General features: G+C 48.9%; 1 long non-coding RNA gene across 1 annotated transcript; it reads left to right on the top strand.

The window, feature by feature from the left end:
• The first annotated feature begins 15,587 nt into the window (after nucleotides 1–15,587).
• LOC135977022 (uncharacterized) lies at nucleotides 15,588–18,476 on the top strand. The gene is made up of 2 exons (XR_010594328.1): nucleotides 15,588–15,968; nucleotides 16,437–18,476. It is a non-coding gene; the product is annotated as an uncharacterized LOC135977022 (long non-coding RNA).
• Nucleotides 18,477–24,567: the final 6,091 nt, after the last annotated feature.

The following is a 24,567-nucleotide window of genomic DNA, read 5'->3' as shown; positions in this document are numbered from 1 at the left end:
CCAATATTTAAAAAGGGCTCGAGGTGATCCCGGCAATTACAGACCGGTAAGTCTAACGTCAGTACCGGGAAAATTAGTTGAAACAATAGTAAAGAATGGTCCTGCCATGCGGGCAGGGGACTGGACTCGATGACCTCTCGAGGTCCCTTCCAGTCCTAGAATCTATGAATAAAATTGTCAGACACATAGAAGAACATAAATTGTTGGGCAAAAGTCAACATGGTTTCTGTAAAGGGAAATCATGTCTTACTAATCTATTTGAGTTCTTTGAACTGGTCAACAAACATGTGGACAAGGGAGATCCAGTGGACATAATGTACTTAGATTTCCAGAAAGCCTTTGACAAGGTCCCTCACCAAAGGCTCTTACGTAAATTAAGTTGTCATGGGATAAGAGGGAAGATCCTTTCATGGATTGAGAACTGGTTAAAAAACAGGGAACAAAGGGTAGGAATAAATGGTAAATTTTCAGAATGGAAATGGGTAACTAATGGTGTTCCCCAAGGGTCAGTCCTAGCACTAATCCTATTCAACTCGTTCATAAATGATCTGGAGAAAGGGGTAAACAGTGAGGTGGCAAAGTTTGCAGATGATACTAAACTGTTGAAGATAGTTAAGACCAAAGCAGACTGAAGAATTTCAAAATGATCTCACAAAACTAAATGATTGGGCAACAAAATGGCAAATGAAATGTAATGTGGATAAATGTAAAGTAATGCACATTGGCAAAAATGACCCAACTATACATACAATATGATGGGGGCTAATTTAGCTACAACTAATCAGGAACGAGATCTTGGAGTCATCGTGGATAGTTTTCTGAAGACATCCACGCAAAGTGCAGAGGCAGTCAAAAAAGCAAACAGGATGTTAGGAATCATTAAAAAAGGGATAGAGAATAAGACAGAGAATATCTTATTGCCCTTATATAAATCCATGGTACGCCCACATCTTGAATACGGCGTACAGATGTGGTCTCCTCATCTCAAAAAAGATATATTGGCATTAGAAAAGGTTCAGAGAAGGGCAACTAAAATGATTAGGGGTTTGGAACGGGTCCCATATGAGGAGAGATTAAAGAGGCTAGGACTTTTCTGCTTGGAAAAGAGACTAAGGGGGGGATAGGATAGAGGTATATAAAATCATGAGTGGTGTGGAGAAAGTGAATAAGGAAAAGTTATTTACTTGTTCCCATAATAGAAGAACTAGGGCCCACCAAATTAAATTAATGTGCAGCAGGTTTAAAACTAATAAAAGGATGTTCTTCACACAGTGCACAGTCAACCTGTGGAACTCCTTGCCTGAGGAGGTTGTGAAGGCTAGGACTATAACAGGGTTTAAAAGAGAACTGGATAAATTCATGGAGGTTAAGTCCATTAATGGCTAGTAGCCAGGATGGGTAAGGAATGGTGTCCCTAGCCTCTGTCTGTCAGAGGGTGGAGATGGATGCCAGGAGAGAGATCACTTGATCATTACCTGTTAGGTTCACTCCCTCTGGGGCACGTGGCATTGGCCACTGTCGGCAGACAGGACACTGGGCTGGATGGATCTTTGGTCTGACCCAGTACGGCCGTTGTTATGTTTTTATACGTTGCACAGTCTGTACAGCAGTGAATTAGGCCTTGTCTGTTACTTAGCAGCCCCAGCTGTGGGTCAGGACTCTGTGATGCTAGGTGCTGTATAAACACAGGATGAAAAGACTGTTTCTGCCCCAAAGGGCTCACAGTATTCTGTACATGGGGAATTTTTTTTATCAGTTATACAAGTATAAACACCCCTATGGACATTCTTATACTGGAATAAGTGTGTCCATGTGGGGGGTGTGGGTGGGAGGTCATACCTGGATAACAGGTCTAACATTCCCATGTAGCCAAAGCCTTAGAAAGCTCGTTGTTTTCAGGCAGCTCCGCTGCTCCGAGGGAGTTCCTGTTTTGTGCAGTGCGGCAGGTAGCTCTCTGAACCCTAGGAATGCTGAAGCCCTCGGCTGGGTCTTGATGGGCGAAGCTGGTTTTAAAGCACTAAAACTTGGAGCTGGGGAACCAGCATGAGTCAGAGCGGCCCGTGGTGCAGTGGCTGTTGTGGGGAATAATGATAATACTTTCCTCTTTTCTGGCACCTTTCACTGAAGGATTTGAAAAGGGCTTTTGCAGCATTAATGTACTAATCCTCCTACCCCCACTGTAATAGGTGAGCGTTATCCCTGTTTTACAGGTGGATAATCTGAGGCACAGAGAGGGGAAGTGGCCTGCCCAAGGTCACGCAGTGAGGCTGTGGATGGAACCCAGGTGCCCGGCTTCTCCCTGACAGGCTGATGCCCGGTGCCGAGCCGAAGCGTTGCCAGCCTGAAGGAGGTGGCTGCAACTAGAAAAGTTGCTACCAAATGTGCCAAAGTGGCCTCTGATTCCAGGAACCCAGTTTGAGGTGCCCTTGGGGGCCTAATTTTTTCAGAATTGCTGAGCACCCACCGTTCCCACGACCATCAACTGGAGTTTGGGGGCGCTCAGCACCTCTGAGAGCCAGCCTTGGGGTGTCAGAAGTTGAGAACCCCAAACTCGAGGCCGTGGTTGAAACTTTGAGTTGAAGGAACTTCATGTTCAGTAAGTGAAATGAAAGCCCAGGTATGGGAGCGAACAATGCAATCTGTAGCAAATCCCTACTTGGCAATTTCCTGCTGTGTTTGGGTGGCGGGGAATTACATCGGTTATAGACAGTCTCCATGAAGTGTTATGCTGGAAACATGATTAATCCGTCCTTGGTAGGTAGCAGTTTAATAGAGACATGCATAGGTTTAGTTTTCTGCCGTAGAGCAGGGGGTGGAATAGACACTTTCCTTCCCCCCAGTGTGGCATTTAAAGGGACAATGTCGTGTCGGTTGGATTAGAATGTAGAGGTAAGTGATTATAAAACCTAAGATAAATACAAGTGTCTGCATGAACTTTTAAAGTTCTCAGTGAAAAGTTGTTGCTGTTTGGCTGTACCCATTCTCCTCTGGCAATTTCAGCCCAAACATTGTAGCCCTAGTGAAATGAACTATTATAGGCACGGCTTTAAAGTGGTCTGAAAAAAAGTGTTTCTGAGAGGATGGGGGGCTATCAGAATCTGGGAGCAGCAGCTTTGGTAACCAGTGCTTAAAGTGTGTGCCTCGCTTTTGAATTCTGTTTCTCTGAGTGGGTCTCTGGCCACTTCCTCTCACACACTTTAAGCACTAATTAAAAGAGGAATTATTTATTTCTGCAGTGTTGTAATGTGCACAGTGCTTATCCGACACACACATGATAAAATGGGGCCCTATTCTCGGTTGGTCCTTAGGCACCATCGTAATAAACATGATGGCTATTAATAACGACTAGTCTAGTTTCATTGTCTAAGCCGAGGGAGGTGCAGAAAACAAAACTTGTCCAGTTTCAATGCGCTAAGATTATGTTGGTAAGGAAACTTATTTTTTAAAAACAAGACTTTAATCTGATGGTGATTTAAAAAATATATATGTTTCTCTGCCTGTAATCTAAGGTGTGTGTGGTTGTCAGAACCTCACCTTAGACTTCTGGCTTTCAGGACGGATGGGTTTTGTGTGTTTATCCCCAGCCTGGGAATCAGGAAGTCTAGATCCAATTCCCAGCTCTGCCCTAGATGACCTTTAGGAAAGATGCAGACAAATTGGAGAGATTCCAGAAGAGAGCAACAAAAATTGTCAAAGGTTGAGAAAACCTGGCCAATGAGGAAAGGCTAAAATCTTGAGAAAAGAAGACTGAGCAGGTGACGTGATAAGTCTTCAAATATGTTCAGGGCTATTATAAAGAGGACGATGATCAGTTGTTCTCAGTGTCCACTGAAGGTGGGACAAGACATGGTGGGTTTCATCTGCAGCAAGGGAGATTAGGAAAAACTTGCTAACTCTAAGGGTAGTTAAGTACTGGAACAGGCTTCCGAGGGAGGTTGTGGGATCCCCATTGTTGGAGGTTTTTAAGAGCAGGTTGGAGAAACACCTGTCAGGACTTATCTAGGTTTACTTGGTCCTGCCTCAGCACAGGGGGCTGGACTGGATAAACTCTCGAGGTCCCTTCCAGCTGGACATTTCTATGATTCTATGTCCTTGGGCAAATCACTTCCCCTCTCTTTGCTCATTTCCTCATCTGCATAAGTGGGAACATGCTACTGACTCATCTCAGGGGAATGTTGGACTTGTTAATGTTTGTAAGGTGCTTAGATGCTGCAGTGAATGGGGAGGGGAGGGGCCTATAAATTCCTAGATAGAACTTGAGATTTCCCAATCGTTAGCACCTGGTTCAGTAACATCAAAAACAGAGAGAGAGAGAGACACCCCGGACAGTGGGAGACAGGCACCTCACTATGCTCCTGAAGAACTTGCCTGTGGGGTTTTGTGGCAGTAGATCTATGTGACATCTAAGAAGGTGTAAATGAAAGTAACTCCCTCTGTAACGCATCTTTAGCTCCTTCCCTAGACAGGAGCAGCCGGAGAAAAGCAGGTAGGCCCTCGGGGTGGCGCCTTATTGGCAGAATGGCACCTCTTAGGCCACTGCAGTGTGTCTGGGGCAGAAGTCCTGGTGAGGGACTTAACGCAGAACCTCCCCCAAATTAGAGCACTCCCGACAGTGTCTCGGGTAGCTCTCCCTTTGAATATTGGCTAAGGAAGGTTTCTTCCTCTATCTGGAGGAAAGGAACCATGTCAGATGCCTTTCAAAGTGATGTTGGGGTTGCTGTTTATCATAAGCAACTCCGCATTCTCTTTGGAAACCTCCCATCTGTGACCTGGCTTCTCTGACTGTGCCCGAGAAAGGTGTGGGGGGAAATCTCTTGTCTTGGTTCAGAATGTCCGTTTTCTCAATCCCCTGCACCTTCTCCTGTTCTCTAAGCCCTAGTGAACCCGATTAAAAGACAACCTGACCTACTTCTGGCTTTTGAGTTCGTAAGCAAAAGTGAGGATTTCTCCTGCTGAACCTGAGTGTGGGTCGCAGCCGCAGAAGCATTGATGAGATTTCCAAGAGGGTTGCAGTGTCAGAATGCTGGGATTCCCGTGTATGCGGCTTGTCAATAGGGCACATGCTGATGTCTTCGTCTGTAGACAGCCCAATTTCATTATGTATTGGGAGCGCATACTGGGTTTGTGCACTGCAGACTGAGTCACTCCCATTGAATTCCCCCTCCTGATTATTGAGTGTGGGCAGATGCACCTACTCATTAGACCAGCCCTCTTATATATTTTTTAATGAAGTTTTAAAATCTTTCGATTGCTTTGACATCCTTTTCTTTGAGAGCCTCATTTCTCCTGAGCCGAGTTTAGACCCAGAGCCCCTTTATTAGGGGAGATATCTCCTTGTGGCTCGGAAACTGACCTGGTTTGGAAGACTTCGTGCTTCTGATCCTGCTTGAAAGTGTGGCTTGTTGTCTTTGTATCAAACCTGGCAACATCCAGAATGATTTGGCATTGCGGGACAAACTCGCTGGCCCATGTTAAGGCTGTGTCTACGCAGCAAAAGCTGTGCATAATTGCGTCCACAGTATCTTGGTAAAAATTCATACCCCTCACTGTTCTAGTTATACCAGGTTAGGGTGACCAGATGTCCCGATTTTATAGGAACAGTCCCGATTTGTGGGTCTTTTTCTTATATTGACTCCTATTACCCCCCACCCCCTGTCCTGTTTTTTCACACTGTCTGGTCATCCTATACCAGATCAAAAAAATGTTTGTAGGCAGCCTTTAAAGTGCTTTGAGGCTCTTGTTTGGAAGCTGCTGTAAGACCCTCCTTCCTATTCGACATGTCATAAAATGAATGCTGTAGACATAATGGTTGTGGGGAATGCAAAGGAAACCTTGGTCAGAATCTTTAAGGCTTGTCCTGCAGGCAACTAGAGGCATTTTCCCACTTCCACAGCCCAATGTAATTAGTTGTCTGGGGTTGCGGACAGGTGGATTTGCAAAATAACCCCTCCCCCGAAACAAACGCTGGTTCTTGCCTTATCTGTAGGTCTTCCAGGGGCATCTCGTGGTTATTGTAAAGCATTTAAGGGTGCTGAGCCGCTTGGATTGCTAGAATGGCTGAATGTTCCCAGGCCTAGTGAATGGGGCTGTCTTGTGCTGCCGAAGGAACCCGTCTTATTTAAACGGTAAAGCAAGTGAGGGGAAAACGTTCTGAGTTTAAACAACGAGGAGTCCTTGTGGCACCTGAGTTTAGTTCAGGTTTCCTGGCTTGGCAGCCAGCCTCTCTTCAGGGCAGGGGTATTGGCTTCCTCCTGGGCTTGTCTGCAAAATGCCCAGCAGTGCTATAGACATAATACATATTTCATTACTTTATATATAGCAATTCTCCAGGGCTCTGAACAAGCCAGGCGTCTCCCCTGGCACAGCTCTGCCAGTGAAATGTATCACTGTTCCCTCTTAACATCTTTCTTTTTTTTTAATGACTTGCCAAAAAAAGCCCCAACTTTTTCATGTAAAATAGGAGACTATTTTAAAATTGCAGTAGCACAAAAAAAGGACCCGTCCCCCAAGGCACAAACCTTGAACCCCTCCCCCCACAACATGGGCCACTGGTGATTTTTGTTGTATTTAAATTGTCAGTTGTCCCTCTCAGTGCAATCGAAGGTTAAGCTCAGTTAGGTCAGGCCATCCTGTAGTGCCTTTCAAGATGGGTTCTTCTTCGAGATGTGTTGCTCATATCCATTCCATTAGGTGTGTGCGCGCCGCGTGCACGATCGTCGGAAGATTTTTACCCTAGCAACACCGGCGGGTCGGCTGTGGAGCCCCCTAGAGTGGCGCCTTCATGGCGCTGAATATATACCCCAGCCGACCCGGCGCCCCCCCAGTTCCTTCTTACCGCCCCTGACGGTCGTTGGAACTGTGGAGCGCTGCTTAGCTGTTCTCCACTTTCCCTAGCTTTTCTTGTTGTATCATAGTTGTAGTTATAGTTATAGTTTTAGAGTTTGTTGTAAGTTAGTTAAGTAGTTTTAAAGTTGTTCTAAATAGTCCAGGGGGTTAAGGGGGTCGTCTCCCCCCTTTCTCCCCCGGCCGCGGGGCCGGGCTCATGCCCAACGCTCCCGGCTTCAAGCTGTGCGCCTCCTGCGCTAAACCTATGCCCACGAGCGACCCGCACGAATCTTGTCTGAAGTGCCTGGGAGAGTCACACCAGACAGACAAGTGTAAAATCTGTAAGGCCTTTCGTCCGAGAACGAAGAAGGAGCGGGACTTTCGGCTCAGGCAACTTCTGATGGAGGCGGCTCTTAGCCCGGACGCTCCTTCCACGAGCAAGGCCCCGGCACCTAGCACCTCGGTGCGCAGTGCCCCGGCGGCACCGGCTGCGACGACCACGCGAGTGGCGTCAGACAAGCCTCCCCGGCACCGGACCTCGTCGGCACCGCAGACACAGCAAGTGCCTCGGCGCCGGTCCTTATCCCCAGGGCACAAAAAAGCCCATAAGACGGGGACATCAGTGCCGAAGACGCCAGCTCCCCCAGTGTCGGGGGTAGAGCCGCGTCCACCGGTGGAGCAACGGAAACAGTTGCCTCCGGCACCGTCGACTCCGGCGCCGAGGCCGTTGAGTCCGGTGCAAATAGCGTCTCCCCCCAGGCCGGCGGTGATACAGTGCCTCCCGTCGACTCCAGAGACCTTCGCGGCGGCGAGAGACTTAATAGCTCTCACGGAGCCGGCACCGCCTCAGCCACCGGCACCGACTGCACCGTTGCCTCGCCCGGTCCAGTCGAGGGGGAAACCTGCTTTGATGCGCCCACCATCACAAGGGCTGGAACCTCGGCACCGGTCCAGGTCCCGAAGCAGGTCCCCACGCCGCTCGCAGTCCCGGCGCCGAATATCGTCTCGGCACCGGTCGTACTCGCGGCCAAGGTCTACTTCGCGGCACCGTTCTACGTCTCGGCACCGCTATGATCGTCGGCACCGATCAACGTCGAGACGTAGTTCTCGGCACCGCTACGGTCGGCGCTCGACGTCGAGGGGTCGCTCCCGGCACCGGGCATACTCCAGGTCCTCGTCGAGGTCTAGATCCGACTCCCGGCACCGACGAGGTCATCGGCACCGGTCGCGGTCCCGGCACCGATCGCCGGCACCGCGCAGAGATAGATCATCTCCGGACCGGCACCGTGCGGCACCGCAGCCCACCGGGATGGTTTCATCTCTCTCGGCACCGCCATGGCCGTCTAGATCGGTGTCTCGCTCCTCGGAGGACTTGTCGAGATCGGCATACCCCCCTCAAGGGCGCGCCGATGAACAAAATTTCGGCCACTGGCAGGAGATGGCAGAGGACCAATCTCATGGACCATCTCACTGGTCGTTTTGGACCCCGTGGGCATACCACCAAGAACAAGGGGCTCCAATACCATCGACCTCTCGCTCGGGTCACTCGGTTAGAAGGGCCCCAGAATCCACCATCTCTCGGCCTCCGCCAGGAGGCATGGAGGCTTCGGTGTCCACGCCACCCGACACCAGGGACCCAAGTGCAGGTGATGCCCCGGCCCAAGAGCAAGGGGATCAGGACCCCCCCTTGGATCCGGTACCACCGGAGGCATCCTCTTCCTCCTCTCCGGACGAGGCAGTGGCGGGCACTTCATGTACGGGTCCCCCTCCGATAGATCTTCGGGCTCACCAGGATCTCCTGCGTAGGATGGCCCGTAATATGGACCTGCACGCGGAGGAGATAGTGGAGGTGCACGACCCGATCGTGAACATCCTTGGAGCAGATGCCCCATCGAGGGTGGCGTTACCTCTGATCCGCACGATCCAATCGAATGCGGATACGATATGGCAAACTCCTGCCTCCATTCCACCCACAGCGAGAGGGGTGGAAAGAAAATACTTTGTCCCCTCTAAGGACTATGGGTACTTGTACACCCACCCCCAACCGTGCTCACTGGTGGTGGAATCAGTGAATGCACGAGAGCGCCACGGCCAGCAGGCTGCAGCGCCTAAATCAAAAGAGGCTAAGCGGCTCGACCTGTTTGGCCGTAAGGTCTACTCAGCCGGAGGGCTACAACTGAGAGCGGCGAACCAACAGGCGTTACTGAGCCGCTACAATTTCAACTCCTGGAACTCTATGGGGAAGTTTAAGGAGTTGATTCCCCAAGAGTCCAGGGAAGAGTTTGGAGCCATGGTAGAGGAGGGCAAGAAGGTGGCTCGGACCTCCTTGCAGGCCTCCTTGGACATTGCAGATTCAGCGGCGAGGACCCTGGCTTCGGGCATCGCTATGCGCAGGATCTCCTGGCTTCAGGTTTCGGGTTTGCCTCCGGAGCTGCAGCAAACCCTACAAGATCTGCCTTTTGAGGGGCATGGATTGTTCTCGGATAAGACGGACTCCCGCCTGCAGAGCCTCAAGGACTCGAGAACAATCATGCGCTCCCTGGGGATGCATGTTGTGGGCCCCCAGCGCAGGCCATTTAGGCCGCAACCTCAGCGCTTCTACCCCCCCCCCGCCTCGTCAGAGACAAGACTCGGCCCGGAGGCGAGGGCGAGGTGGTAGAAGAAGGTGGACCGGCCCTCAACCCGGCCAGAACCAGGGGCCACCTCGACCACCTTCAGGCCCCAGGCAGAACTTTTGAAGGTGCGGTCGAGGACGGCGCCCCAGTCATCCCCCAGGATCCAGCCCCCTCCTTTCGGGATCGCCTCTCCCACTTCCACCGTGCTTGGTCCCTTATAACTTCGGACCGTTGGGTCCTCCGCACGGTGGAGAGGGGATACGCTATCCAGTTTTCTTCTACCCCCCCCTCCTCCCCCCCTTCCCCGTCCCTCTTCAGGGACCCTTCTCACGAGCAACTTCTTATACAGGAAGTTTCTACGCTCCTCGCTATGGGGGCCATAGAGGAGGTTCCAGTGGAATTAAGGGGCAGGGGATTCTACTCCCGTTATTTCCTCATCCCCAAGTCCAAAGGAGGTCTGCGACCCATCTTGGACTTGCGCGGACTCAACAAATTCGTAGTAAAGTTGAAGTTCCGCATGGTCTCTCTGGGGGCCATTATCCCTTCCCTCGATCCTGGAGACTGGTTTGCCGCCCTCGACATGAAAGACGCATACTTTCACATCGCAATTTACCCGCCTCACAGACGCTTCCTGCGATTCCTAGTAAACAAAGTGCACTATCAATTTGCAGTCCTTCCCTTCGGCCTATCCTCGGCCCCAAGAGTGTTCACGAAATGTATGGCTGTTGTGGCAGCGTACCTTCGTCGGCAAGGGATACAGGTGTTCCCGTACCTAGACGACTGGCTGGTACGCGGTCGTACCAAGGAACAAGTTCGCGCTCACATCCACATAATAGTGCGCACATTCAACAAGTTGGGTATCCTACTCAACAAGGACAAATCCACTCTAGAACCTACCCAGAGAATAGAATTCATCGGTGCGGTTCTAGACTCCAGACGCGCACAAGCCGTCCTGCCAGACAATCGCTTTTGCACCATCACGAGCCTCGTCCAGGGACTCAAGGCCTTCCCAACTACCACGGTGAGGTCGTGCCTTACCCTCCTGGGTCACATGGCTTCATGCACGTACGTAACCAGGCATGCCAGACTTCGGCTTCGCCCACTCCAGACCTGGGTGTCATCAATATACCGCCCACATCGGGACACCCTGAATATGGTGGTCACAATCCCGAACTCGGTCCTGACCTCCCTCACATGGTGGCTAGATCACAATGTGGTTTGCGAGGGGATGCCGTTTCACGCCCCACAACCCTCTCTGCACCTGGTCACAGACGCTTCATCTCTGGGTTGGGGCGCCCATCTCAACGAGCACCATACCCAGGGCCTGTGGACTGCACCTCAGCTAGCCCTACACATCAATGTTCGGGAACTGATGGCGGTGCGCCTGGCGTGCCAGGCATTTCTCAATCTCCTACGTGGCCGCTGTGTGTTAGTTCTCACCGACAACACCACGGCCATGTTTTACATCAACAAGCAAGGAGGAGCACGTTCGTCAATTCTATGCCAAGAGGCCATTCGCCTGTGGGACTTCTGCATCGCCCACTCAATCCATCTCACGGCATCGTTCCTCCCTGGAGTCCAGAATACTCTGGCGGACCGGCTCAGCAGGTCCTTTCAAACGCACGAGTGGTCTATCCGTCCGGACATTATACATTCCGTCTTCCAGAAGTGGGGGTTTCCCCACATAGACCTGTTTGCATCTCGAGACAACAGGAAGTGCCACGTGTTCTGCTCCCTGCAAGGTCGAGCTCCGGGCTCCCTCTCGGATGCGTTTCTCCTTCCCTGGAAAGACCACCTGTTTTATGCCTTCCCTCCGTTTCCTCTGGTCCACAAGGTACTGCTCAAATTGCGCAGAGACCAGGCACAGGTAATTCTGATCGCTCCAGCGTGGCCGAGACAACATTGGTACACCACGCTGTTGGAACTCTCGGTTCGGACACCGATCCCGCTTCCATTGTATCCGGATCTCATCACGCAGAACCACGGCCGGTTGCGTCACCCCGACCTGCAATCACTCCACCTCACGGCGTGGCTGCTCCATGGTTCACCCAGGCAGAGCAACAGTGTTCTCACTCTGTCCAACAGATTCTGCTGAGCAGTAGGAAGCCCTCAACACGGACCACATACTTGGCCAAGTGGAAGCGGTTCTCCTGTTGGTGCGAACAGCGAGCCACGTCCCCGTTGCACGCACCTATCCCTCTCATTTTGGAATATCTCCTCTCCCTAAAACAGCAAGGGTTGGCGATATCTTCAATTAGAGTTCACCTGGCCGCTATATCGGCCTTCCATCCAGGGGAACTCGCGTCCTCGGTATTCTCTAACCCGATGGTCGTTAGATTCCTCAAGGGCTTAGACCGGACGTACCCACAACAACGTCAGCCCGTTCCGTCGTGGGACCTCAACCTGGTTCTCTCCAAGCTCACAGGTCCTCCATTCGAGCCACTGGCCACCTGTTCACTTCTGTACCTGTCCTGGAAGACAGCCTTCCTCGTAGCCATCACCTCAGCAAGGCGCGTTTCTGAACTCAGGGCGCTTACATCCGAGCCCCCTTACACAGTTTTCCACAAGGATAAAGTGCAGCTTCGTCCACATCCTGCCTTTCTCCCTAAGGTGGTTTCTCCTTTTCATATCAACCAGGATATATTTCTCCCGGTCCTTCATCCTAAACCACATGCTACTCGCCAGGATCAACGTTTGCATTCTCTGGACGTACGCAGGGCCCTGGCTTTCTATATTGACCGCACAAGGCACTTTAGAAAGACGACGCAACTCTTCGTTGCAGTGGCCGACCGAATGAAAGGCTCACCGGTCTCCTCACAACGCCTATCCTCCTGGATTACGTCTTGCATCCGGACTTGCTATGACCTGGCAGGTGTCTCAGCACCGCACCTCACCGCTCACTCCACGAGGGCCCAAGCTTCCTCGACGGCTTTCCTGGCGCAAGTTCCGATACAGGACATTTGTAGAGCTGCGGTTTGGTCGTCAGTCCACACATTTACAGAACACTATGCACTAGTGCAGCAGTCCAGGGACGATGCTGCCTTCGGATCAGCAGTTTTGCACACAGCAATGTCTCACTCCGACCCCACCACCTGAGTTGGGCTTGGGAGTCACCTAATGGAATGGATATGAGCAAGCACTCGAAGAAGAAAAGACGGTTACTCACCGTTGTAACTGTTGTTCTTCGAGATGTGTTGCTCATATCCATTCCAAACCCGCCCTCCGTCCCCACTGTCGGAGTAGCCGGCAAGAAGGAACTGAGGGGGCGCCGGGTCGGCTGGGGTATATATTCAGCGCCATGAAGGCGCCACTCTAGGGGGCTCCACAGCCGACCCGCCGGTGTTGCTAGGGTAAAAATCTTCCGACGATCGTGCACGCGGCGCGCACACACCTAATGGAATGGATATGAGCAACACATCTCGAAGAACAACAGTTACAACGGTGAGTAACCGTCTTTTGGCAATGCAGGAGCGTGGTGGGGGTTATAACTGAACGGCTGCTGTTATCTCCTGTTTTCGGGTACGGAAGAGTAGTCTCTCCATTCTCATACAGTGGTTCCCTGGTTCTTCCTGCATTGTTGAAAAGAGGGGTGCTCCCAATATCAGGGTTTCTAAACTCACAGCTAAACATTAAACAATTGCCTTGAGATTAAATATACTCAGCTGTATTGTGTCACATGCTGCAGGATACTCATGCCTGAAAGATAGGTCTCAGTCTGTGGCTTGAACTGCTGGAAGGACTAGATGGAGTAGATGCGCTGTGTCTCAGGAGTGACTGGATTTGCCAGTTTGATCCTTAAAAGCAGACTGGAGCCAGTATACAATAACACACAAGAAAACAGGGAAAAATCCCAGGGCTCCCGAAAGGGAGGGTCGCGACTGGAATACTCTGTGTCAAACCTCGGTTGGGTCATGTGTGTATGTATCTAGCAGCAGCAGCGGTTCTGTAGCCTTTTCCAAACGTTTAAAGGGCTGCCGTCAACTTGAAATCTAGTCATTTTAAAAACATGAGGTGTTTTGGGGCCTACGCCTGTCTTCGTGTCTCCCCTGCCAAAATCAGTGAAACTGTGGCGTGGTCTTTGGTTTCTTCTCCCCACTTTGCAGTGGGGCACTGAACACAGATCATCCACTAGGATCAGACTGGTATGTCCCTTGTGGTCTATTTCTGTGCATATGCTAATAACTGGGTAGTGCTTCCTAAATGACGCCAAGGTAGCATTGATTTGGATATCTGGCCTGCTTTCTGCTTTTGCTGCACCTCAGGGCATTGATGTTTTCGGAGTCGCACCTTGCCTTTGAATAATTTCTGGCTGGATTTCCATGGATAGAGATTGTGCTATGTGACTTATTGCTTAAATGAGCCTCTGTACCAGCTGACTGTAGGATAGTTAAAGTAATGCTGATTTTTTAAAAAGGCTCCAGAGGTTATCCTGGCAATTACAGGCAGGTAAGACTCTCTTCAGTACCAGTCAAATTGGTTGAAACTACAGTAAAGAACTGAATTATCTGACACGCAGATGAACGTGATCTGTTGAGGAAGAGCCAATATGGCTTTTGTAAAGGGAACTCATGCCTCACCTACCTATAGGAATTGTTTGAGGGTGTGAAATAACATGCGGGAAAGGGTGAGCCAATGGATATAGAGTACTTGGACTTTCAGAAAGCCTTTGACAAGGTCCCTCCCCAAAGGCTCTTAAGCAAAGTAAGGAATCATGGGATAAGAGGGGCGGTCCTCACGTGGATTAGTAACTGGTTAAAAGCTAGGAAACAAAGAGTAAGAATAAATGATCAGTTTTCACAGTGGAGAGAGGTAAGTAGCAGGGTCCCCCAAGGATCTGTACTGGGACCAGCGCTGTTCAACATATTAACAAATGATCTGGGAAAAGGCGTAAACAGTGAGGTGGCAAAGTTGCAGACAATACACAATTACTCAAGGTAATTAGGTCCAAAGCTGACTGCAAAAAGTTACAAAGCTATCTCCTAAAACTGGGTGAGTGGGCAAAAAACAGCAGATGAAATTCAATGTTGATATATGCAAAGTAATGCACATTGGCGAATATTATCCCAACTACCCATACAAAATGATGGGGTCTGAATTAGTTGTTACCACTCAAGAAAGAGATCTTGGAGTAACTGTGAATAGTTCTCTGAAAACATATGCTCAGTGTGTGGTGGGCAGTCAAAAAAGCTAACAATGTTAGGAACTATGAGGAAAGGGATAGATATTAAGACAGAAAATATAATAAATGCTACTATATAAATCTGTGGTTTGCCTATATCTTGAAAACTGTGTGCAGTTCTGGTCGCCTCATCTCAAATAAGATATATTGGAGTTGGAAAAAGTACAGAGAAGGGCTAATTAGGGGGTATATAACAACTTTCATATGAGGAGAGATTAAATAGACATGGACTGTTTGGCTTGGAAAAGAGACGACTAAGGGAGGATATGACTGAGGTCCATAAAATCATGACTGGTGTGGAGAAAGTGAATAAGGAAGTGTTATTTACTCCTTCACATGACACAAGAACCAGGGGTCAGCCAATGAAATGAATGGGCAGCAGGTTTAAAACAAACAAACGGACGTACTTCTTCACACAACATACAGTCAACTTATGGAACTTGTTGCCAGGTGACGACATGAAGGCCAAAAGTAGAACTGGGTTCAATAAAGAATATGATCAGTTCACGGAGGCTAGGTCCATCAATGGCTATTAGCCAAGATGGTCAGCCATGCAACCCTATGCTCTGGGTGTCCCTAAACCTCTGACTGCCAGAAACTGGGAATAAGTGACAGGGCAGGGATCACTTGATAATTGCCCTGTTCTTTTCATTCTTCTGGGGCACCTGGTACTGGCCACTGTCGGAAGACAGGATACTGGACTAGATGGACCACTGGTCTGACTCAGTATGGCCATTCTTATGATTTCTCCCTTAATTGTGGTCTCGAACGATCTCATGTTCTTTGCAAAGGAGGCTCAAGGTGGTTTCCTTCATAGTATTCTCCGTCTTTGCTGGCTGTCCGGCAACATTGTGATGCTCGAACTCTTTACAAGGGGCAGGACCCATTTTTCCTACCACCTCTGTCACCGGTGACCCTTGATCTTCATGTTTGACAGAAGGCTGCCCTGTTGTGGCCTTGATGTAGTGAATCTGGATGGAAAATGGGAGAAGCGAAAGCTCAAACCAAAAAGTACCATCAGCATCTTCCTGGCCTCGATTTAAAGCCTGGCTATTTCTAGAAGTTTGCAAATCAATTTGAAACAGGCTCAGCTAGAGAAATGGGTCAGTTACTGTGGTGGGAAACTATCGCTGTTGCTGCTTCCCCATGGATAATGTGCCTTTTCTCTGCTTCTGTCCCTTAATGATGCAACTCCAGCGTCTGGCTAAATATACCCAGCTTTTTCCCCACTCCTCCTCTGACTCATCTGAGCATAGGATTTTCCCAAAAAGATGGGTCCATGCATCGAACACGGGCTTCGTGTGCTCAGATCCCAAAGGCAATGGTGGTGTTATTTGGTTTGTATTATGGTAGTGTGACGAACTGGGCCTGTTCTCACTGTGGTCTGTGAATGCTGACAGGGGAGTGTGGCTGGGATAGTCTGCATTGGGGGATGGGAGTCTGCCCGAGGGCGCATACCTGAGTGTGTAACATGAGAACCCAGGAAGGGGTTGAAGGCCAGGTGACTCCTTAGCCCGGGAAACTGGACAAAGGCTGTGGGAGGGGTCGCTGGAGGCAGAGTGCTGGAAGCGAGCTGGAGAGATGGCTGGGAGGCAGAGATGGCTCTGACCCCCCCAAAGGGGGGTGGGCTGGGATGCCCTGGGACCCCAAGCTGGACTTAACTGAGGGGGTCCTGCTGTCTGTGCCTGCAAGACCTGTCTTGGACTGTATTCCTGTCATCCAAATAAACCTTCTGCTTTACTGGCTGGCTGAGAGTCATGGTGAATCGCAGGAAGCCGGGGGTGCAGGGCCCTGAGTTCCCCAATACTCCGTGACAGGTAGCACTTGGAGGCACCAAGCAGGAGCGAGGTCCCATTGTGCCGGGCACTACACAGACACCCGAGATGGTCCCTGCTCCAAAGAGCTTGCAGCATTATTCGGCAAGACAGAGAAAGGATGAAGGAAAAGAAGGATCTCCAACTAATCTATTTTCCCCCATCACTGTAACACCTCACAATCTTTAATGCATTTAGCCTCACAACACCCTAATTAGAGCAGCGCTGTTATCCCTGTTTTACAGATGGGGATCTGAGACACAGAGAGGGTAAGTGATGACCCAGGAATTGAACCCAGAATCTCAGACTGCTGTAACCACCACCCCGACCTTTCTGAACAGAGCAGAGAATTATCCCAGTCCATTAGCAGCTCTCACTTTGTAACCTGTCTTTTAGAAATGCTGAGCAACCCCAGCTCCAGTTGGTCAATGGGAGAAAAGGATGCTCAGGGTCTTTGAAAGCAGGACATTTATCATCATCCCCCCTTCCCCCCCCCCCCAAACTTGACAATTCAAATGTTGTAGAGCAGTGGTTCTCAAACTAGGGCCGCCGTCCCTCGGCCCATGCCGCTTCCTGCAGCCCCCGTTGGCCTGGAGCGGCGAACCGCAGCCAGTGGGAGCCGTGATCGGCCGAACCTGCGGATGCGGCAGGTAAACAAATCGGCCCAGCCTGCCAGGGGCTTTCCCTGAACAAGCGGTGGCCCTAGTTTGAGAACCACTGTTGTAGAGCAGTTTTCATCCCCCCAAAGTTAGTGATGAGCACCCCTTCCCCCATAGAGAAAGGCTGCCCGTCTTTTTAGTTTAACGTTTTGTTTCTCCAGTCTCTGTCAAAACTCAAACAGCTAAAGGCCTCAAATCTGGCCATACCAATGGGCTGAGCCAAGCAGAGAAAATGTTGACTCCCAGGGAGAACGCGTGTGAACACATGTGAACCCCTGTGGCCACGATCAAGTCTGAAGTCGGTTTAGCTCGGTCGCTGAACTCTCTCCATGTCAGTGCCATTATGACATGGATGCAGTGGAGCTGCTCTGTGAAACATTCGGCTCCTCTCCAAGCCAAAGTCTGTCGTCTTAGTTGCCAACTCTTGCAGTAGCTTATAATATTCTTAAAGCCCCTGCTCCTGAAGTCGGGTGATGATGGGAGAATTTCAACTTCCTTTAAGGGGGAAAAAAAGAAAGTGTCTAGCCCTTGTGGCTGCAGAGAAAAGCTTGAAAAGACCAACCCTAAAGTCTCCAGAACTAGAAGGCAAATAAACAGAACCAAAATTCATTCCTCTTAGTTTATTTTAATCTCCATGATTTTTAAGCCACTCGTGATTTTTTGGGTGAGCGTATGATTTTTGAACACTTGGGGATGGCAATAGTTTAGGGGATGCAGTGGGGCCTGGACATGAGCATGTTTGCAGCAGCTTTGGCAGCCAGCTGGCTGGGGGTGGTGGAAGGATTTCCTGTTTTGCTGTGCACCAAAGGGTAGTTCTCTTGTGCAGAAGTACTTTGGCCGTCTGTTCAGCCAGGCGGGTAAAGGTGCCCCTCTCTTGCCTCACCTTATAAAATCATGCTGCCTTTTGAGTTGCCAGTTAAGTGCTGTTCTTCCACCTAATAAATTTGTTTTACAGCTCCGTGGGAGGGGTGGTCAGGTTAATTGCGTGTTACTGCTACTGGCAAATTTAACTGTTTAAATAAAACGATGGGGGGTGGGGTTGTGTCACACTTTCAAATTAAAGTGAGTTGCTATTTTTCCTGTTTAAAACTGAAACTTGCTATTATTATAAACCAGTATCCCACGTCACTTGCTTCTCTGGTAGACGCTCTAGCTCCTCCCACCTCCTAAAGCCTCTTGAGACTTGAACTGGATTTGTGGCTGGTGGGGAACTCGTTAGAAGTAAGGCACAGGGTTTTGGGTTGTTTTCTTCACACAACGCACAGTCAGCCTGTGGAACTCTTTGCCCAAGGACATTGTGAAGGCCAAGACTATAACAGGGTTCAAAAAAGAACTAGATAAGTTCATGGAGGATAGGTCCATCAATAGCTATTAGCCAGGATGGGCAGGGATGCAAAACCATGCTTGGAAGTGTCCCTAGCCTCTGTTTGCCAGAAGCTGGGAATGGGTGACGGGATGGATCACTTGATGAATCCCTGTTCCGTTCATTCCCTCTGAAACACCTGGCTTTGGCCGCTCTCGGAAGACAGGATACTGGGCTAGGTGGACCATTGGTCTGACCCAGTATGGCCGTTCTTATCTTCTGAACGTCAGGTTAATTAGCCATTGGAACAATTTAGGGAGGGATGTGATGGATCCTCCCTCACTTAAAGTCTGTAAATCCAGACTGGGTTTTCTAAAAGATCTGCTCTCGCTCAAACAGAAGTTATGGGCTTGGTGCACAGATTAGTCTTGGCTGAGGGCCTCTGGCCTGTGTGAGGCAGGAGGTCAGATTAAATGATGATAATGGTCCCTTCTAGCCTTAAAATCAATGGATCGGTTGACACAGATCTGCCCCAGAGGCATTTCAAGACATTTAGCTATTGTCTAGAGCAGCATGAGTTACAGTTTGTTGGCTCGTGTCAAGTCTTTTGTTTTAATAGAAGTGGTAGGACTGTCACATGGGTTCTTTGATTATGGGACTCAAGCCAGGCATGAGGATAAAGTTTATCAGCCAGAGAATAACAACGGCTTATTCTTCTCTAGCCCCTTTTGTCTGAACATCTCAGAGCCCTTTACAAAGATGACTGGTGGTGTCCATGTTTTAAAGACGGGGAAACTGAGGCACAGAACAATGAACTGACTTGGACAAATGTCACATACAAGTCAGTGGAACAGAACCCAGAAATCTTGACTCCCTGGTTCCCTTTTCTCACTCCTCATCCATGGCTTGGAATAAAGAACCCAGGAGTCCTGGGTTTCAGTCTCCTGCTTTCAGTCATTAGATCTCAGAGTCAAGGTTGAAAGACAGACTACACTGACGCACTCGCACTCATTGGGCTGGGAGATGCTGAATATTGTTTGTAAATAACATCTGCTGTGGCTATAATATATTAACATCTGGCAGAAGCAACCAATATTTTAACTTTTGTGAGACTGACTCATTTGAATTTCATGGAGATTGATGGGGAAGCGTCATGAAATTTAGCTGGGAAGAGGCCTTAAGATTTTGGCTAAACGTCAGGAATACAAGCTCAGTTGGCACGAATGACTGACGCTTGAGTGGCTAATTACTCACTTTTATGGCTTTTTCCACTTTCCTGGTGTGGTTCACATTGAGAAGTCATTAATCCTGTTCTTTCTGATCACACCGCCTATTACACTGGCAAAAACTCCCTGTCCCAAATGCGGCTTATCCCATTAGGGGACAGAAGTAATCCCCTCCTCCTTAGCCAGAAGGGTGAAGGATGCGGTAAACCGGCTCAGAACACAGAAACCAACCAGTACAATGAATGGGCCCATAGTGTTCTCCGCTGAGCGCATGTTGTGTGCGATATTTAGTATTTCACCTGGGAGGCCTAGTTTTACAGCGTTTTCTGTTGGGCCTGGTCTGCACTTAAAACATATTGGCATAGCTATGTCTAGATAATACTGTGGTCTAGAAAATACGTAGTCCTGCCTTGAGTGCAAGGGACTGGACTAGAAGACCTCTCGAAGTCTCTTCCAGTCTTATGATTCCATGATACCTATGATGATATCTGTGATGTCCGTCAGGGATGTGAAAAAACACAGCCCTAGTGACCTAGCTATGCTGGCAAACCCCCCAGCATGGAAGCAGCTACGCCGACAGACGAGTGCTTGTGTCGGCGTGGCTAGTGTTGTTTAGGGAGGCGGTGTTCCTATACCAGCAGAAAAATTTCTTCTCAGTGTGAGCTGCATCTGCTCTAGCGGGTTATGCCGGCATAGGCTCTGTAGTGTAGACGTAGCCTTAGTGACGCCAGGTCCTTCTCTGAGACCTCGACCTCTGGCAGTGCATTTTCACTGCACCATGTTCTTGGTTGCAGAGCTGGCATTGTGTGAGACTTACCAGAGCGTACCAGCTGGGCTACCTGTCCCAGGGAGGGGTTACGTCTCTGGTTCATTTCTGTGGGGGGCAGGAGGGGGGGTTATTGCACTTGGCTGAGTGGCTTTTTAACCCATCTTTGCATTTAAACTGCTCCCCAGCCTGGCTTAATCCTCCTAGGTCATTGTGGCTCATGTAATGCCAAAGCCCACTGTTGAGGCAGGTGCGTCCTCCTTTCTGCAGCCCTATAGAGAGGCAGTCTGTCTCTCCCGCAGGACTGCAAGCATTTGTGGGTCTGTAGCCAGGGCCGGCTCCAGGCACCAGCTGAGCAAGCAGGTGCTTGGGGCGGCCAAGGGGAAGGGGCGGCACGTCGGCCTCTTCGGCGGCAATTCGGTGGCGGGTCCCTCTCGGAGGGAAGGACCTGCTGCCGAAGAAGAAAGCGGCGCGGTGGAGCTACAGCCGATCGCGATCGCGGCTTTTTTTTTTTTTTTTCCGCCGCTTGGTGCAGCAAAAACCCTGGAGCCGGCCCTGTCTGTATCCAGGGATATTCCAAAGGCAGGATGCGATTCTACAGTGGTCACTGTTCACTGACGGTGAGCCTGATTGTTAGGTTTCCTAGAATGTCTTTGCTAATTATTTGAATCTAAATAATGAAGACTCTCCAATGAAGGCTTCATGGCATTCAAAGCTGACACATACTATCTTGGTACCTAGCAGAGATCACCCCAGTTTGGGACCTTTAATATTCTGCTCTGAATGGGTCCTACTCAGTACAAGCTCCCCATGTTCCAATCAGGCCTAACCCTAAATTGCCGAGGGTGGAATTCCCAGAAAGGAGATTTGGGCTTGTTTACACGAGGAAATTGACCGGAATATCTATTCTGCAATGGGGATTCCAAAGTGGATTAAGCTAAACTGGAAAACAGGCACTCTTATTCCAGATTGAGTGTCCACACAGGGAGTTATTGCAGAATAGCTGTTGTGCTTTAAATTCCCAATCTACCTTATTCCAGAACAATTTCCCCATGTAGACACTTATTCCACGTGTTGAGCCATGCCTAAAGTTAAAAAGCTAGTGGAATGGAGTGGTAAAACTTATCTGTAAAACGTATCTCTGTAGTAATGCAATCCACATCGCTCCCAGGAAACCCAAGGTCTGTTTTCTACAGTTACTGTCTGTTGTAATTTTAGATCTAGGGGGGCGGGATAGCTCAGTGGTTTGAGCATTGGCCTGCTAAACCCAGGGTTGTGCGTTCAATCCTTGAGGGGGCCACTTAGGGATCTGGGGCAAAATCAGTACTTGGTCCTGCTAGTGAAGACAGGGGGCTGGACTCGATGACCTTTCAAGATCCCTTCCAGTTCTAGGAGATAGGATATCTCCATTTATTTATTTATTTTATATGTATTCAGCACATTTTGTACACCTAGTGTCTCTGCTTACAAAACACAGAATGATCTTACTAGGGAGACTTCTAGAACAACTGACAGGGGGATCATAGGTTTAGATATGATGGTGATAGAGACTCAAGATTAAAAGGCTACCATCTATAAAGCAAAGAAGAGAGGCTGCTGGCAATTAGATTTCATAGACTCCTAGAATATCAGGGTTGGAAGGGACCTCAGGAGGTATCTAGTCCAACCCCCTGCTTAAAGCAGGACCAGCCCCCACCTAAATCATCCCAGCCAGGACTTTGTCAAGCCCGACCTTAAAAACCTCTAAGGATGGAGATTCCACCACCTCCCTAGGTAACCCGTTCCGGTGCTTCACCACCCTCCTAGTGAAAAAGTTTTTCCAAATATCCAACCTAAACCTCCCCCACTGCAACTTGAGACCATTGCTCCTTGTTCTGTCACCTGCCACCACTGAGAACAGTCTAGATCAGTGGTTCCCAAACTTTAACAACCTGTGAACCCCTTTCACTAAAATGTCAAGTCTCGCGAACCCCCTCCTAAAAATGACTATTTCCAGGGATTTTCTCCTTTACCTGAGTATAAATTATAAAAGCCGTGATCTGGGAAATATAAAATTTGTTTTTATGATATGCTTATTACACACTATTTATTATTAATTATTGATCATTACAGTATTTTTATTACATTATTAAAATGGCAACACTCTTCCAAGAACTCACTTTCATAGCTTGTATCAATTTGAATAAGCCTGTTATAAGACAAGGCTCCTATGTTTCATCAAGGAGTATCAGATGTGAAACAGTATGAAGGTATTTAAGAAGCCAACTCAAAGAGTTCCTCCTACACAAGCATTCAGATCTTGAGCAGTCCAGGCCAACACCACATGTTACAACAAAGCTTAAACTTGTTCTTCATAATAATTTTAAAAACAATGCTAGCTGCCTATTTCATTTTAAAAACAGCAAAAAATATCCACCGCCCTTTCCATTGAAGTTTAAATCTCCTCAGTGTGATAGATAGGCTTGCTTTGATCTGCTTAGCTCTTGGAAGTCCAGAGGCTCCGGGCTGCTGACCCCATGCTGCCCAGAGTTCCTAGGGACAGCTCTGTCCACCATTAGGGAATTTTTTCCCAAGAACCCCCTGTAACATTTCGCGAACCCCCAGGGGGTCACGAACCCCAGTTTGGGATCCACTGGTCTAGATCCATCCTCTTTGGAACCCCCCTTCAGATAGCTGAAGGCTGCTATCAAATCCCCCCTCACTCTTCTCTTCTGCAGACTAAATAAGTCCAGTTCCCTCAGATTTGTCTCCCTTCATTGAGTATCTGCAAGAGAATTACTCAAATCAGGGATGGAGATCCACCTGGCTTTTTAACAGGAGAGAATCCATTAGAGGATGAATCTATAGGCAAACATCCTTGTTCATAACTGTAGATGCCCACTATGTGCTTTCAACAGTATTTACAGTACAGCTTGGTCTCTTTGTAACATTTGGAAAATTTGGGGGCTGTTCTCATTAATGTTTCATTCTTTAAAATTCCAATAAATAATTAAAGAAAGAAAGAAAGAAACACCCCAGTTCACTGGACTCGGGTTATTTCCGTAATCTCTGCTTCTGCTACAGTAATGTTACTTGCAAGCCTGAAATAGCAGCTGGCAGCCAAGCGCCATCAGCATCACTATAGATAATTCACCTTCACTCTGTGCTTGGCTTTTATATCTTCTTCACACTGTGGTGTCAGATAGCAGCCCAGTGCTTGCCATGGCTAGCCCCTGGTCATAGGAGATGTAAACAATACCATGAAAATCCCTGGTCTGGTTGAGGCCAAGCGGGGAAAGACCTAAAATTAGATACTCAGCAGCTGTGTTTTGGTTTGCCTGCGGATGAGCCTGCATCCCAACGTCCCTTTTGCTCAGCCTTGCTGCTCTGGCACTGAAATATACAACCCCCCTGGCTCTCTTGCTGCTCTGCGCCACAGGGTCAGTTTGGCAGGCAGGAGACAGCCGAGGGTGTTTTGTTACACATGAGCTTTTCAAGAACAAGTCGATTTTCCTAAGATCACGAGGGCATTTCAAAATGAAATATTGATGGAACCGCGGGCCTCTCAATTGTAACACCGTTCCATGTATTTGTGTATGTATTTTTTCTTTATTTAACATCTTCCCTACATTAGCAGTTCACGTGCCAGGTTAAGAATGTGATTTTTTCCATTAGAACTGCATTAACGGTTGAGCAAGCTAGCAAAGAGGAGCCCATTGCAAACAAGAGATGCAGCGGGCTGGGTTGCAATGGAGAGTTCCACTAATATTGAATTTCTGAGAAGTGGACTTTTTTCACTTCCACTGAGTGGCCTGTTAAGTTCCCTTCCCTCGTAATTTTTAAAATCTCACTTTTTACTAAACCCTGGGATATTTGGGAAAACGAAATGTTTACTGACCGTCTCGTTCCCTCCAACACACAGATGGACGTGTTAGTTATTGGGTCACTTTTGAGTAACAGCCACCTGTGCGAGCATGGGGCTAGCTAAAAAGGTAACAAGAAAAGACGTTTTGCTTTCAGGTGTCTCCCCCTGCCCCCCTTGGATATACTTGCCTGGCCAATGCAGTCCTTCTTCTGAAAAAGGTAGGACAAATGTTGATGCCTTTTTAAGTAGCAACACACAGTCCTGGTCCAGGACTCTGGTTCTTAGATGCTACCACCATCCAAATCACGATTGTATTGTTGAGTTCCTAATCAATCA

This window comes from Chrysemys picta, chromosome 22, assembly GCF_011386835.1.
Source record: "Chrysemys picta bellii isolate R12L10 chromosome 22, ASM1138683v2, whole genome shotgun sequence".
NCBI lineage: Eukaryota > Metazoa > Chordata > Testudines > Emydidae > Chrysemys > Chrysemys picta.
This window is presented reverse-complemented; position numbering and strand designations above follow the sequence as displayed.